The sequence below is a fragment of the Narcine bancroftii genome, chromosome 3 (genome assembly GCF_036971445.1).
Source record: "Narcine bancroftii isolate sNarBan1 chromosome 3, sNarBan1.hap1, whole genome shotgun sequence".
NCBI classification, from domain to species: Eukaryota; Metazoa; Chordata; class Chondrichthyes; order Torpediniformes; family Narcinidae; genus Narcine; species Narcine bancroftii.
In genome coordinates, this window is record NC_091471.1 from 192,015,516 (window position 1) to 192,030,004 (window position 14,489).

At 41.4% G+C, this 14,489-nt stretch overlaps 1 protein-coding gene across 6 annotated transcripts in view; it reads right to left on the reverse strand.

Moving 5' to 3' along the window:
- Positions 1-14,489, reverse strand: part of trmt44 (tRNA methyltransferase 44 homolog) — a 121,560-nt gene that overhangs the window by 50,872 nt on the left and 56,199 nt on the right. For all 6 annotated transcript variants that reach the window (XM_069926161.1, XM_069926159.1, XM_069926157.1 and 3 more), the window contains one exon: positions 5,047-5,116. The gene's annotated coding sequence lies outside the window, so the exon portion shown is untranslated. The remainder of the gene's footprint in view (positions 1-5,046; positions 5,117-14,489) is intronic.

Consider the following 14,489-nt stretch of genomic DNA (forward strand, 5'->3'; position numbering starts at 1 on the left):
CTGAAGATGACAAGAAGATTGGTTGAGTTGTGGATAGAGTGGAGGGTAGTCTTGGGCTACGGAGAGAGATTGACCTGTTGGTAAAATGAGCTGATAAATACAAATCAATTCAGGTAAATGTGAGCTGATGCCTTTGGGTGAACTGATGAAGCTGGGACATATTGTAGCCACTGATAACATAGTGGTGGCTGATGAACGCAAACTAACAACGCACACAATTGCCGGTAAATCGGAACTCCTTTACTCGATACACATGTGTATTCTTTTAAAACACCGAAACATGTGCGCCACATCATGATTCTATGACGTCCCATGCCGGCTCGCTAGACTTCTGGGAGATGTAGTCTATCTATAGCGCTGTTACAATATACCACATAAAGAGCTTTGATGAACAAAAGCAGCCTGATGTATTCGTCCAGAGATTCTTGAAGTGGCCATATGTGGACAATGTGTTTAAGAAAGCACTTGGGATACTGGCCTTCATTAGTCAAGGCAATGAAGACAAAAAGCAGGATGGTTAACCCTCAACTGGAGTACTGCATGCAGTTCTCAATGTCAATTTATTGCCATAAACTCAAATACAATGTACAGATGCACTGAAATTCTGACTTGCTGCAGCTAAACAGGAAATATATCTATAAGAGTATGTAGGTATTGTTCCTTTTTATATCCATTAAAAATATGAATGATCATAAACTATACCAAGATATCAAAAAAGATAATAAATTTAAAAGGATTGATAAATAAATATTTACAGTTGTAGTTAGTGCAAGAAAAAGAGTGACATTTCAGTTATGCTGATAGATCTTCAGAAATAAAACACAAAAATCTGCAGACACCATGGTTGAAATAAAAACACAAAGCTGGAAAAACTCAGCAGGTCAAGCTGTGTCCTTTATATCTTCTCTTTGGCTTGGCTTCGCGGACAAAGATTTATGGAGGGGGTAAAAGTCCACGTCAGCTGCAGGCTCGTTTGTGGCTGACAAGTCCGATGCGGGACAGGCAGACACGGTTGCAGCGGCTGCAGGGGAAAAATGGTTGGTTGGGGTTGGGTGTTGGGTTTTTTCTCCTTTGCCTTTTGTCAGTGAGGTGGGCTCTGCGGTCTTCTTCAAAGGAGGTTGCTGCCCGCCAAACTGTGAGGCGCCAAGATGCACGGTTTGAGGCTATATCAGCCCACTGGCGGTGGTCAATGTGGCAGGCACCAAGAGATTTCTTTAGGCAGTCCTTGTACCTTTTCTTTGGTGCACCTCTGTCACGGTGGCCAGTGGAGAGCTCGCCATATAACACGATCTTGGGAAGGCGATGGTCCTCCATTCTGGAGACGTGACCCATCCAGCGCAGCTGGATCTTCAGCAGCGTGGACTCGATGCTGTCGACCTCTGCCATCTCGAGTACTTCGACGTTAGGGATGAAAGCGCTCCAATGGATGTTGAGGATGGAGCGGAGACAATGCTGGTGGAAGCGTTCTAGGAGCCGTAGGTGATGCTGGTAGAGGACCCATGATTCGGAGCCGAACAGGAGTGTGGGTATGACAACGGCTCTGTATACGCTTATCTTTGTGAGGTTTTTCAGTTGGTTGTTTTTCCAGACTCTTTTGTGTAGTCTTCCAAAGGTGCTATTTGCCTTGGCGAGTCTGTTGTCTGTTTCATTGTCGATCCTTGCATCTGATGAAATGGTGCAGCCGAGATAGGTAAACTGGTTGACCGTTTTGAGTTTTGTGTGCCCGATGGAGATGTGGGGGGGCTGGTAGTCATGGTGGGGAGCTGGCTGATGGAGGACCTCAGTTTTCTTCAGGCTGACTTCCAGGACAAACATTTTGGCAGTTTCCGCAAAGCAGGACGTCAAGCGCTGAAGAGCTGGCTCTGAATGGGCAACTAAAGCGGCATCGTCTGCAAAGAGTAGTTCACGGACAAGTTTCTCTTGTGTCTTGGTGTGAGCTTGCAGGCGCCTCAGATTGAAGAGACTGCCATCCGTGCGGTACCGGATGTAAACAGCGTCTTCATTGTTGGGGTCTTTCATGGCTTGGTTCAGCATCATGCTGAAGAAGATTGAAAAGAGGGTTGGTGCGAGAACACAGCCTTGCTTCATGCCATTGTTAATGGAGAAGGGTTCAGAGAGCTCATTGCTGTATCTGACCCGACCTTGTTGGTTTTCGTGCAGTTGGATAATCATGTTGAGGAACTTTGGGGGACATCCGATGCACTCTAGTATTTGCCAAAGCCCTTTCCTGCTCACGGTGTCGAAGGCTTTGGTGAGGTCAACAAAGGTGATGTAAAAAATACACAACCAATGATTCAGGCTTGGGCCCTTCATTAAGGTATGGAAAAATGTTGGCAGGTGCTCGAATAAAAGAGTGGGGGGGGGGAGGTGTGGTCCCAAAGGCAGGAGGTGATAGGTGCAGGAGGGAGGGAGTGATCAAGGGGAGGGGGGATGGCTAACTGAATAGAGGGGGAAGGGAGGGAGGAGAACTGGAAATGGGAAGGGAAGGGGGAGGGGGAAGAGGAGAGCAGGTTAGCATAAACTGGAAAAGTCAATGTTAATGCCATCTGGCCAGAGATTAGCTCGATGGAAAATCAGGTGTGGTTCCTCCAATTTGTGGGTAGTCTTGGTGAGATAGTACATAAGGCCATGGACGGACATGTGAGTGTGGGAGTGTGATAGAGAACTGAAATGGATGGCTCCTGGGAGGTATCTGTCACTGGTGCAGATGGAGTGAAGGAGCTCAGTGAATTGATCTCCCAATCTGCGCCCAGTCTCGCCGATGTAGAGAAGGCCACAGATGGAGCACCGGATGCAGTAAATCAATCCTGCGGATACACAAGTGAAGTGTTACTTCATTTGAAGGGCCTTTTTGAGGCCCTGGACTATGGTGAGGGAGGAAGTGTGGCTCCTCCAGCGGCCACAGGGTAAGGTGCCGGGGCAGGGGGGGCAGAGGGATGAGTACATGAGGGAGTCACAGAAGGAGTGGTCCCTACGGAAGGCAGAGTGGGGAGGAGAGAGGAAGATGCGTCTGGTAGTGGGATCCTGTTGCAAGTACCAGAAATTCTAAAGGATAGAATTGGAAGCGGAGGCTGGTGGGATAGTAGATGAGGATAAAGGGGATTCTATATTTGTTGCATTTGGGGACAGAGGGGTATTAGTGTGGATGGGCTGGCAATGATGTTATGGGCTGAATAGCCTGTTTCTATGCTGTATGTCTCTATGTCTCTATAACTCTTTGCACATTATTAAAGTTAGATATTTACATCAATCATTTAGCTTGAAGGGGAATGCCCATCAGGTGAATCAAGTGTGCAGGACTGGGAACATACTTTCTCAAATTTTACTTACCAGGATAAGCCACAAAGATATCCTGGGGCTTCTAACTGTCCAGAATCTCACACCCTCCACTCAGATTTTACAAATCATTTGAAACCCACTGCCAAGCCACACAAATCCTGCAGACCTTTCTGCCAGCCACTGGTGAGTTGCTGTTCTGCTAGGTAACCAGTTGCTCCTTCCTACCACAAGTGACTACCTTGGTGCCATTGAAGCCATGAGTTAATGTCACATGGACTCTTGCTGAAAAGCTGCCAATTTCACACCTGCCTCAGGTACAATCTATGGCGCCCTCTGGAAGTTCAGATCAGAGCTATAAGGGTACTGGTGAAGTGAAACTGGGCTGTAAAGTTCAACCTGCATTCTTACACAAATTGCATCATTTTCTTCAATGCCTGGAATTCGCATGCATCTTTGATCCAAATTGTTTGTGCCACATATTTACCCTATTTTCTTTTTAAATTTTAGACTTACAGCATGGTAACAAGCCCTTCCAGCCCACGAGCCTGTGCCTCTTCAATTATACAAATTAACCTACAAACCAGAGCATCCGGAAGAAACCAACACCTCAATGAGTTCCATTCACACCATTACGCCGAACTCTTCTTCTGTCACCTTTGTCTCTGGGCCAACTTCTACAACCAGGTTTCTCCATCCCCCAAAAAAGACTTGTTATCCTACCTTAAACCTTCTTCTTCCTCTTGGAAACTTAGTAGAGGCCTCATCTTGTCTCCCTTCGCCTATTCCTTAACGAGTTCTGCTCACATCAGGATGCCTGGTTGGCTCCATCTCTGTGCCCCCTTCTACAACCAGGATTCACCATGCCCCCCAGTGCAGACCCCTTCTCCAGTCTTAAACCTTCTTCCTCCTCATGGTCACCTCAGTCCCACCTTCTGCCTGCTTTGGACCTTTATTATTCCTGGATTTAGGTCTTTCAAGAACATTGGGTCTAATCTACAATTATAAGTAAAATATCACTCTGGCGCCCGGCAAACCATTCCAACTCAGTGGGAAAGAAATTTATTTGGGCCTTTTATTCAGTTCCAAAATAGATTAGTTTCCACAAGTGTTAAAAGGTGGAGGTATCAGTCTCACCCGAGCTTCAATTTGCTTTATAAAGTGGTGAATGCACATAGCGCTCAAGCTTTGAGAGTGTGGAAGGAGTTGCCAGCTGGAGTGGCCGAATTCAGGCTCAATTTTGACATTGAAAACAGTTTCTGTTGGAATGGGAGGGGAATGGAGAGCTATGGTTCAGGTGCAAGTAAATGGGACAAGGCAGAATAATAGTGAGTACAGATGAGATGGGCAAAAGGGTTTGTTTCTGTGCTGTAGTGTTCTATGGTTGGCACTTCCCAGCAAAATCAGTGCACAAGTTTAAAAGAAGAAGCCTATCTTTTGACCTCAGAAACGAAAGAGGTATTTTTTTTCTTTCACAGTGTAACTCTTTAATTTTCTTGCAAAGCTACACAGCCAGAGAAATTTCAGCAGATTTCAAATAGGGAGACTACATTCTTTCTATTTCCTCTACTCTGAAAAAACGTCCAAATGAGAGTTTGCAGAGAGCTAAATTAGAAAGGCAATCTGATTCCCACTGCTAAACATACAATTTAAAACAAACACGTCAAACAAAACTTAGTTTATCATAGATTTAATGTTATAATAAAATGAAAGTGTACCACAAAGTACGTGGTAAATACTCTTACATACTGCCATATATTTTATACTTACCATGTTGTTTTCTGTTCTAGTTGTTTACTCAATGTTCAGTTGTTTATTTCCACTCATCCCAATCCATTATCTGTCAATGAATAATATGCATCATGTTGGCAGTATCATACCACAGCTGGATTGCATCTCATATTTCTCTTACAGAAGCAATTACACAATCCAAACCACAAAAACAATTGAACTGACTTTTGTCATTCTTTTCAGGCTGGTCACATTTGAATGAGTAGAGGTTCTAGTTAAAATGAAAAGCTAACATAGGAGGGTGCAACACCTTGGCATGGAAATTAAGGTTCTTTATCCCTTTCTGAATCCTTCTGCAAAATGTTGCTGCCTAATAGATTAAATGGCAGACAGAGTTATTGTCATTGAGAAATACAACATGGAAACAGGCCCCTTGGCCCAAGTCTATGCTGACCATTGACCATTTTTTCAATTTAATCCTACGTTAATCACATCTTTGATTCTCCCTCCATTTTATCCAACAGTTCCTACGTTAATCACATCTTTGATTCTCCCTCCATTTTATCCAACAGTTCCTACGTTAATCACATCTTTGATTCTCCCTCCATTTTATCCAGCAGTTCCTACGTTAATCACATCTTTGATTCTCCCTCCATTTTATCCAGCAGTTCCTACGTTAATCACATCTTTGATTCTCCCTCCATTTTATCCAACAGTTCCCAGGTTCTATCACTCACTAACTTACAAGAGGCTATTTAAAGTGGCTTATTTAATCTACCAGCTCTCATATATTGGGAGAATATGTCACCTCCATCTAAAGAGGCATGGAGGCCAGGGTTGAACTGGAGTTCATAGTGCAGTGAGTCAGTGGTTATACTAGGTGTGCTCCTGTGCCCTAACCTATTTGGTATTTACAAGAATGATCCTGGAAATGAGAGGGTTAATATACGAGGAACATTAGATGGTTATGGGCCTGTATTCAGTAGATGTTAGAAGGATGAGAGGGGAATCTGATTGAAACATTCTATTTGAAAGGGGCGTATAGAGTGGGTGTGGAGAAGATGTTTCCAGCAGTGGGAAAACCTAGGACCAGAGTGCACAGAATAAGAGGATACTGCTTTAGAGCAGAGAGGAGAAATTTCTTCAGCCAGAGGGTGGTGAATCTGTGGAATTTCTTACCGCAGACAGCTGTGGAGTCTGTTGTTGGGTATTTTTAAAGTGAAGGTTGCTAGGTTCTTAATTAGTAAGGGCATCAAAGGTTAAAAGGAGTATAGGGTTGAAAGGAAAAATATATCAGCCATGATTTGATTGGTGGGACAGACTCAATGGGATGAATGGCCCAATTCTATTCCTGGACTTTATGGTCTTATGGCAAGATCTGGCATGTAAGTAATTAAAGCTCCAGTCTGGAAGCTACCAGCATAATTTTTTTTTAAATTAAGTTTTCAATATCTGGATGTTGATTGCAAGACCATAATTTATTGGCCCATAATGTCTCTTGGAAAGATAGCAGTGAGCCACCTACAACTGACTGGCTTGCTGGGCTATTTCTGAGGACACTTAAGAACCAGAAGTCAAATATGATCCAGACTGTGCATAGGCAGTCACTTTCCTTTCATAGAGGACATGAGTGAATGGGTATTTTACACCAAATAAGTAATTTTACTGCCATTGTAACTAAGATTAGTTGTTGTTTCCAATTCCAGGTATTAACTGAATTCAAATTCCACAGGTGCTGTGGTGAGATTTATTTCAAGTTCCTGGATCATGAGTACAGACCTCTATAGTATTACTCATCCAGTAAATTACTACTGCACATCACACACCCATAATTTATCTCCATTTAGGTCTAAAAGAGGAAATAGCTATTCAAGAAAGTACTGCCATGCTGAATGGATATTTACAATTTTATCCCAATTTCATCCACTGACTTTAATATTTGCTTGGTTCATCTAAAAAAAAAATCAGCAACTTTATGTCTCTGTGTTTACTTGGGAGGCTTCTTAAATAATTTACAGATGTAAGATTCAAATAACAGAAGAGATTTTACTTACTGATGCCTTCCACCATCTCAGGAAACTGTTCACATACACACGTATACATATGCCCCACAGTGGGGCACTACAGTTACTACAGTGAGAAGGATGTATTCTTATGAGGTTACAAACATTATCCTGACTCAATAACAGGTAGTTATCAGATGTGGATCAATTGAACATAACCTGATAAATAATCATGATTTTCAGTATTTATCTTCTGAAAACATTTCAAATTTATAATGATTCTGACCAATGTGAAAAAAATATTTATTTAAAATAAAAGTTCAATGAAGCTGAAACTTAATAACAGATCTATGATATCCACACCATCTTTTCAAATTGATCTTGACATCAATTCCCCAAAAGTTGCTACACAAGGATCAGCTACTGTAGCAACTTCTATTATTGAAAACAATCCATACTGATCTAAATGTATTCATTCAGCAAAATAAGTGCAAATACAACTGCTTAACGAATGAGAAAACATTAATTGCAAGAGATTATGTGGTTTATCACAATCCCTGGATTTGCTGATCCCATATGCTACCTAATTACATTTTAAATAAGGCAAGTCTTTTGCTTCTATAACCCCAATTAGAAAATGTCAACTTTACATTTTATTTTCATGATTTTGAATGCAAATGTTTTGTACTCCAGTCAAGGGAAGAGACTAAACAAAGGGTAAATAGGATTAGAGAGGTAAATGCATGGCTCAAAGCATGGTGTGGAATTAATGGGTTTCGATTCATGGGACACTGACACCAGTATTGGAGAAGAGAGGTTTTGATCCATTGGGATGAGATCCATCTGAACTCTACTGGAATCACTGGCCTAAATGAATTACAATAATAGGGAGATGAATGGGGCTTTCAATAACCAGAAATGGGCCAGAACTCCAAGTCTGGAAGGTTTAATAGATCAGGAGGAAATGGAAGTGCAATGACACAGGATAGTGAGGGGTAAAGTGACAGCCAGAGTGCTAGATAAGGAATGAAGGTGTAAACATGAAAACAGAGCAAATCTAGAATTTTAAATAACTGGTAAACGTCAAATCTTAATATTTATTTGAATGCATGTACAATTCACAACAAGTCTGGTTAGGTGATAGCACATATAACAATAATTTTGTATTGAAATTCATGAAGAATGCGGATGAGATTCATCTATAAATACCCAAATGTGATCTCCAAATGGATTCAATCAGAAATCTGGAATTATCAAAGATAGGCTGTCAGAATCAGAATTTATTGTCATGAACGTCACAAAATATGTTGTTATGCGGCAGAATTACAGTAAAAATATTGCAATAAATTACATTTGAAAATAAATAAATTAGCTCAAGAAGAAAAGGTAGTGTTTGCGGTTCATTGTCCATTCAGAAAGAAGATGTCCCTATGCTGCTGGTGTTCATCTTCAGACTCTTGCACCTCCTTCCCGATGGTAGCAGTGTGAAGAGGACAGTGCAATTATCAAGGGAGATTTAAATCCACATATTTTTGATCCATCAAACTGGCAAGCACATTGTAGAAGAAGAATTTATGGTATGTGTTAGGGATTTTTTTTAAGAGTAGTTCATAGCAGAACCAACCTAGAAATGGGCTATAGATTTTGTCGAATGCAATGGGGAAGGACTAATGAGAGATCTTATAAGTCCATAACCACCATCTTCAATTTAAATAAAGGCAATTATGATGGTATAAGGAAGGAGTTGCCTCATACAAACAGGGTAAAATAGCTTAGAGATGGGTTAATTGGGGAACAGTAATAGATTTTTTTTTACATTTTGAATTTTTAAATTAAATTATTTTTTTAATATATTTAGGCACACAGTATGGTAACAGGCCCTTCCAGCCTTAGTCTGTGCTGACCAAATACCCCTGTATGTTTCGGAGGGTGGGAGGAAACCAGAGCACCCATAGGAAACCCATGCAGACAAGGGGAGATCGTGCAAACTCCTTCCTGGCAGTGCTGAATTGAAACCCGGGTCGCTGGTGCTGTCACAGCATTGCACTAACTACTACATTGACAGTGCAGCCCAATGCTAACCATGTCACCTCAAGGATTCTATGAGAAAGATGCACAATCCCTGATGAACAAAGCAATTAGAGGATAACATGAAACTGAAACGAATGTCATGCAAAATAGATAGAGCTAGTGGTAGATGTGAGGTCTAGGAAGTTATTGGGCTCCAGCAGCAGAAGTCAAAAAAAGATCGTAATAAGGGAGAAATTGAATTTTAAGAGAAAACTTGCATACAGTACAAAAAACAAACAGTAGATATTTCCTTGGATATATAAATATGAACAAGGTGGCTAAGGTAAATGTGGTGTCTCTGGAGCATGGAAAATGTTGCTGGTAAATTAATAACAATAAACAAAGTAACACCAGATGTATTGAATTAATCGCTTGCATTATTTTTCACCATGGAAGTCATTTCAATATTTCTAAGTTATCAGGATTAATTATTATGTAATCGTCAATTCTGTATCCATGCTTATATGTTTTTAAGTGCAGGAGCTCAACAAAACGGAAACAAGGAGGTGCCTGGAGCGCCCCCATGAGGTGAAGGAGCAACTCTCTTTTGAGCTCCTGCAGCACTGCAACCCTGATTGTTTCAAATCACACAGTAGAAGTTACAGAAATCCAAATTGCAAGGGATAATGGGAAAACTCAGAGGGCTAAAGGTGGATGAATCAGCGGGACCTGAGAGGTGTGAATTTAGGGTTTAAAGGAAGTAGCTATAGAGATAGTGGTCTCTATAGATTGGTCGAAAGTTTAGAGCTCGCATAATTTTAGGGACTGGAAAACAACCAATGTGACACTTTTGTTCAAAAAAAGAGAAAGAAAGGGGACAGGTTAATTTAACAGTTATTAGCAAGAAGCTAGGATCAATAATTGAAGATGAGATATTTAATAATTTAGGAAGGCTGAATATATTTGAAAGTAGTCAACATGGTTTTATGACTGATCAATTATGTTTGAACTTGTTTAAATTCTTTGAGGGTGTGACAGGGGAAATTGAATCAGAATTAGAATTTGTTGTCATGAACAAGTCACAAAATTTGTTATTTTGTGACAACATCACAGTGCAAACATTCGTATTAACCACCTTTAAACAAAAAATATTTAGTCAAAATAATGCAGTGTTTTTGGTTCATTGATCATTCAGGAATCTGATGGCAGTGGGGAAGAAGCTGCCCTTTTGCTCCCGAGTGTTTGTCTTTAGGTCCTGTACCTTTTTCTCAATGGAAGCTGAGAAAAGAGGGTATGACCTGAGTGATGGGGTCCTTAAGAATGGAGTCTGCTTTATTAAGACACCACTTCTTGTAAATGTTCTCGATGGAGTGGTCTGGTGCCTGTGATGTAGCAGGCCGAGTTAACAAACCTCTGGAGTTTATTCTGGTCCTGAGCGTTGGCACCTCCACACCAGACAGTGATGCAACTGGCCAAAATGCTCTCCATGGTACACCAGTATAAGTATTCGAGAGTCTTTGATGATATATAGAATTTCCTCAAACACCTCGCAAAGTATAGCTGCTGGCGAGCCTTCATTGTATCGACATGGAGGCTCCAGAATAGATCCTCATAGAATTTGACAACCAGGAATTTGAAGTTCTTTACCCTCTCCACTACTGAACCCTCAATGAGGACTGGGTCATGTTCTCTTGATTTCCTCCTGACACCACTCAATGAGCTGATCTATCTCCCTCCTTATGCTTCCTCATGGCTGTTTGTGATTCTACCAACATCCATGGTGCCATTGGCAAACTTGTAGATAGCATTGGAATTGTGCCTGGCCACATCGTCATGGGTGGTGAGTAGGGCAGTGGGCTAAGCACACATCTTGAGGTGCGCCTGTGTTGATAGTCAATGAGGAAGAGACAATGTTTCTAATTTGTACTGACTATGGTCTTTCAGGTTTCAGATTTATTGTTAGAGTGCATACATGACTTCACATACAAGCCTGAGATTCCCTTTTTCTGCTGGCATGGCAGAATTATCACTCATCGGTAGTGCAAAAATGATGAGGAAGTCAAGGATCCAGTTGCAGAGGAGGGTGAAGAGGCCCAGGGTTTGGAGCTTGTTGACCAGCACTGTGGTGTTGAAGGCTGAGCTGTAATCAATGAAGAGCAGCAGTGTGTATGAGTTGTTGATTTCGAGGTGATCCAGAGCTGAGTGAAGAGCCAGTGATGTTGCATCTGATGATTAGACGAATTGTCGTGCGTCAAGACCTTTTCTTAGATACATGTTAATTCTGGCCATGACCAACCTATCAAAGCATTTCATCACAGTAGATGTTAGTGCTACTGGGCGATAGTCGTTGAGGTAGCTCACACTGCTCTCATTGGGGAACTACCATCAACCTCATAGACTGATCGAAGCAAAGAGAAAGGGGAACATGCAAGGGGCTATGGGTAGGATCAGTCTCGGGAGGTGTATCCAGCCAGCAGCAGCCAATCGTGGCACAACAGTGGTTTACCACAAGGAGTTAATTACAAGACAAGGGACATCTCACCAGGAAGGCACAGAAAAATAGGAGCAGGAGTTCTCGAACAAGCCTTTAAACCTCCAGTGTTATTCAATATGGCCTTGGCTGCTCTATGCTGAACTCCTCGCCACTTGGATGCCATTCCTCTATACCCCTCAATTTCTTCACCTAACAAATATTATCCATCTCCCCTTTAACAGTCCATCATCCTCCTGGGCAGAGAATTCCAGAGATTCACCACTGAGACCAAATAAGGTGAAACAGTGGCATATCTGCCACACAGTTCAAGCATTCCTGGTTCAATCTTCATTTGGGATGAATGGAGAATGCGTGTTTCCACCCCCCCCCCCTCCGAACAGTGACCTTTTTCCCACTCAATGCAAATATAAGTCAAGCTTATTGTCATCTGTTGATGCAAGCACAACCTGACGAAACAGTGTTCTACAGTCCACGATGCAAAACACAAAACCAGACATCACAAACAATACATATGCAGGACAAGTATACATATATAAATATTGCTTCATGAATATGAGCATCTCAGATGGTAAGTGTGAGCAGTTCTTTAGTTGTTCAGTATTCTCACTGCTTGTGGGAAGAAGCTGTTCCTCAGCCTGGTGGTGCTGGCTCTGATACTTCCTTTATGATGGAAGCAGCTGAAAGATGATGTCTGCAGGGAGGAACAGGTCCTCAATATATACCAGTCTGCAGATTATTCAACTGTAATAATCAGGGTGGATTTGATGGTATGTTGGTTACAAGAAAATAAGTGTGGGCATAAAACTGCCGAGTTTACTTCATTCTATTGTAGGTCATAAGAAATTATGAGAAATATGAATGTTTTGGATCCAACATATAATAGATTAGTTTAATCTGATACTTTTAAATATTATCACTATTATTGGTTTGCATTTTATATAGTATGGTAACATTTCCAAAGATTTAAAGAATCTAAGTACCTTATCATGTTAAAATACCTCAAACTAAATTAATTGTGAAAATACAGATAAATTGTAATGCTGAAACCTCTGTAACCTTTATGCTCACTTTTGGCATCTATCACATTGCTTTTCATTGTTCTTTCTTGTAAAGTATCTACTATCGTATCGGTTTCACCCAACTGAATGTTGTCAATTAATTACAATCATATTGGGATTGGTGGGCTTGACTGCAAGAGCGAATCCATCTTCTGAGCTGTTGGTTCACAGTTGTTCCATTCATTCTCCAAGTTTGTTGCAGGGAAATGCACTATAAATTTCCTGAAATATCATCTTAAAATGGGATTAGAGAGGCCAGCGAGGACTATTTTCTTCCTGGAGTTTAGGAAGCGAAGGGAGATATTTTAGAGTCCATAAAATCATGAGTAGGCTGAGATAAGGTAAATAGTCTTCATCTTTTTTCCCAGGTTAGGGGAATCTGGAACTAGAGGGCACAGATTTCAGATGAGAGAGGGAAGATTTAAAAGGGACCTAAGGAGCATTATTTTTATACAGTGTATACGTGAAATGAATTGCCAGAGGAAATGGTAGAAGTGGGCACAATTACAACATTTAAATAACATTTACATGTACAATAATAAAAAAGTTTAGAGTCTATTGGCCCACACAGTCAAATGGGACTAGGCTTGGTAATGTTAGCTTGGCCAGCAAGGATGAGATGATCTAAAGATGTCTCCATGACTATGTAAGTACCCTAAATATGATCTAATATCTGAAAGTATATTGATCCAACAAGTTCAACGTTAGATGAAAACAAAATCATGTTTATTAAGAAAACCAGCTGAAATAATATATACCACATCTTGACAACATTCAGTACTGAGTCACTACCTCCTCACTCAATCCCTCTACTGTCTATTCAGTTCAAATCCAGCACAGGTTTACAAGTAGTAAAACCACAAAGCAGGAGAAACTCAGCAGGTCATGCATGCAGTGTCCTTTATATAGCAAAAGTAAAAATAAAAAAATGACGTTTCAGGCTAGAGCTCTTCATAAAGCTATAGAAAAATGTCACCAGATGTCCAAACCAAAAGAGTGGGGGGGGGGGGGAGGTGTGGTCACAAAGGCAGGAAATGATAGGTGGAGAAGGGATGGAGGAGACAGCAGTGATCAAGGGGAGGAGGAATTGCTAGGTGAAGGGAGGGGAAAGTGAGGGAAGAGAAGTGGAACAGGGAAGGGAAGGTGGGAGGGGGAAGAAGAGAGCAGGTTAGCAGAAACCAGAAAAGTCAATGTAATATATGTCAGTGGAAAGCTTGTCTCCAGAAGTGGAGACCAAGATCCAGGAAGGGAGGGTGTTGTCAGAGATGGACCAGGTGAATTTGAGGTTGAGTGCAAGTTGGCCATGAAGTGGATGAGTTCATTGTAGGTGCATGAGGCAGCTCCAGTGTAGTTATTGATATACCAGAGGAAGAGTTGAGGGGTCTTACCTGTTTAGGCTTTCCGCATGGATTGTTCCACAAAGCCCACAAACAGGCAGGCGAAGCTGGGACCTATGCGGGTATCCATGGTCACACCTCTGATTTGGAGGAAGTGAGATGAGTTGAAGGAGAAGTTGCTTTAAGTGAGGACAAGTTCTGCCAGATGGAGGAGGATGTGGTAAAGGGTGACTGGTCAGGTCTCTCGTCCAGAAACAAGTGAAGTGCTTTAAGATCTTCTGTATGGGGAATGGAGGTATAAAGGGATTGGACATCCATCATGAAGATGAGATGGTCCAGTTCAGGGAAGGGCTCTAGTCCCAAACATCGGTTATGTATTTTACCTTTGCTATATAAAGAACACTGCTTGCCCTGCTGAGTTCCTCCAGCTTTGTTTTTTTACTTCCATCACGGTGTCTGCAGATTTTCATGTCTTACAAGAATGTTGTCAAATATTTAAAATATTTAACTAAAAATTGCATAGAGCACAAATGTCATCTTTGGCCCCTGTCAAACTCACCATTTATAACAGACCTGGAAA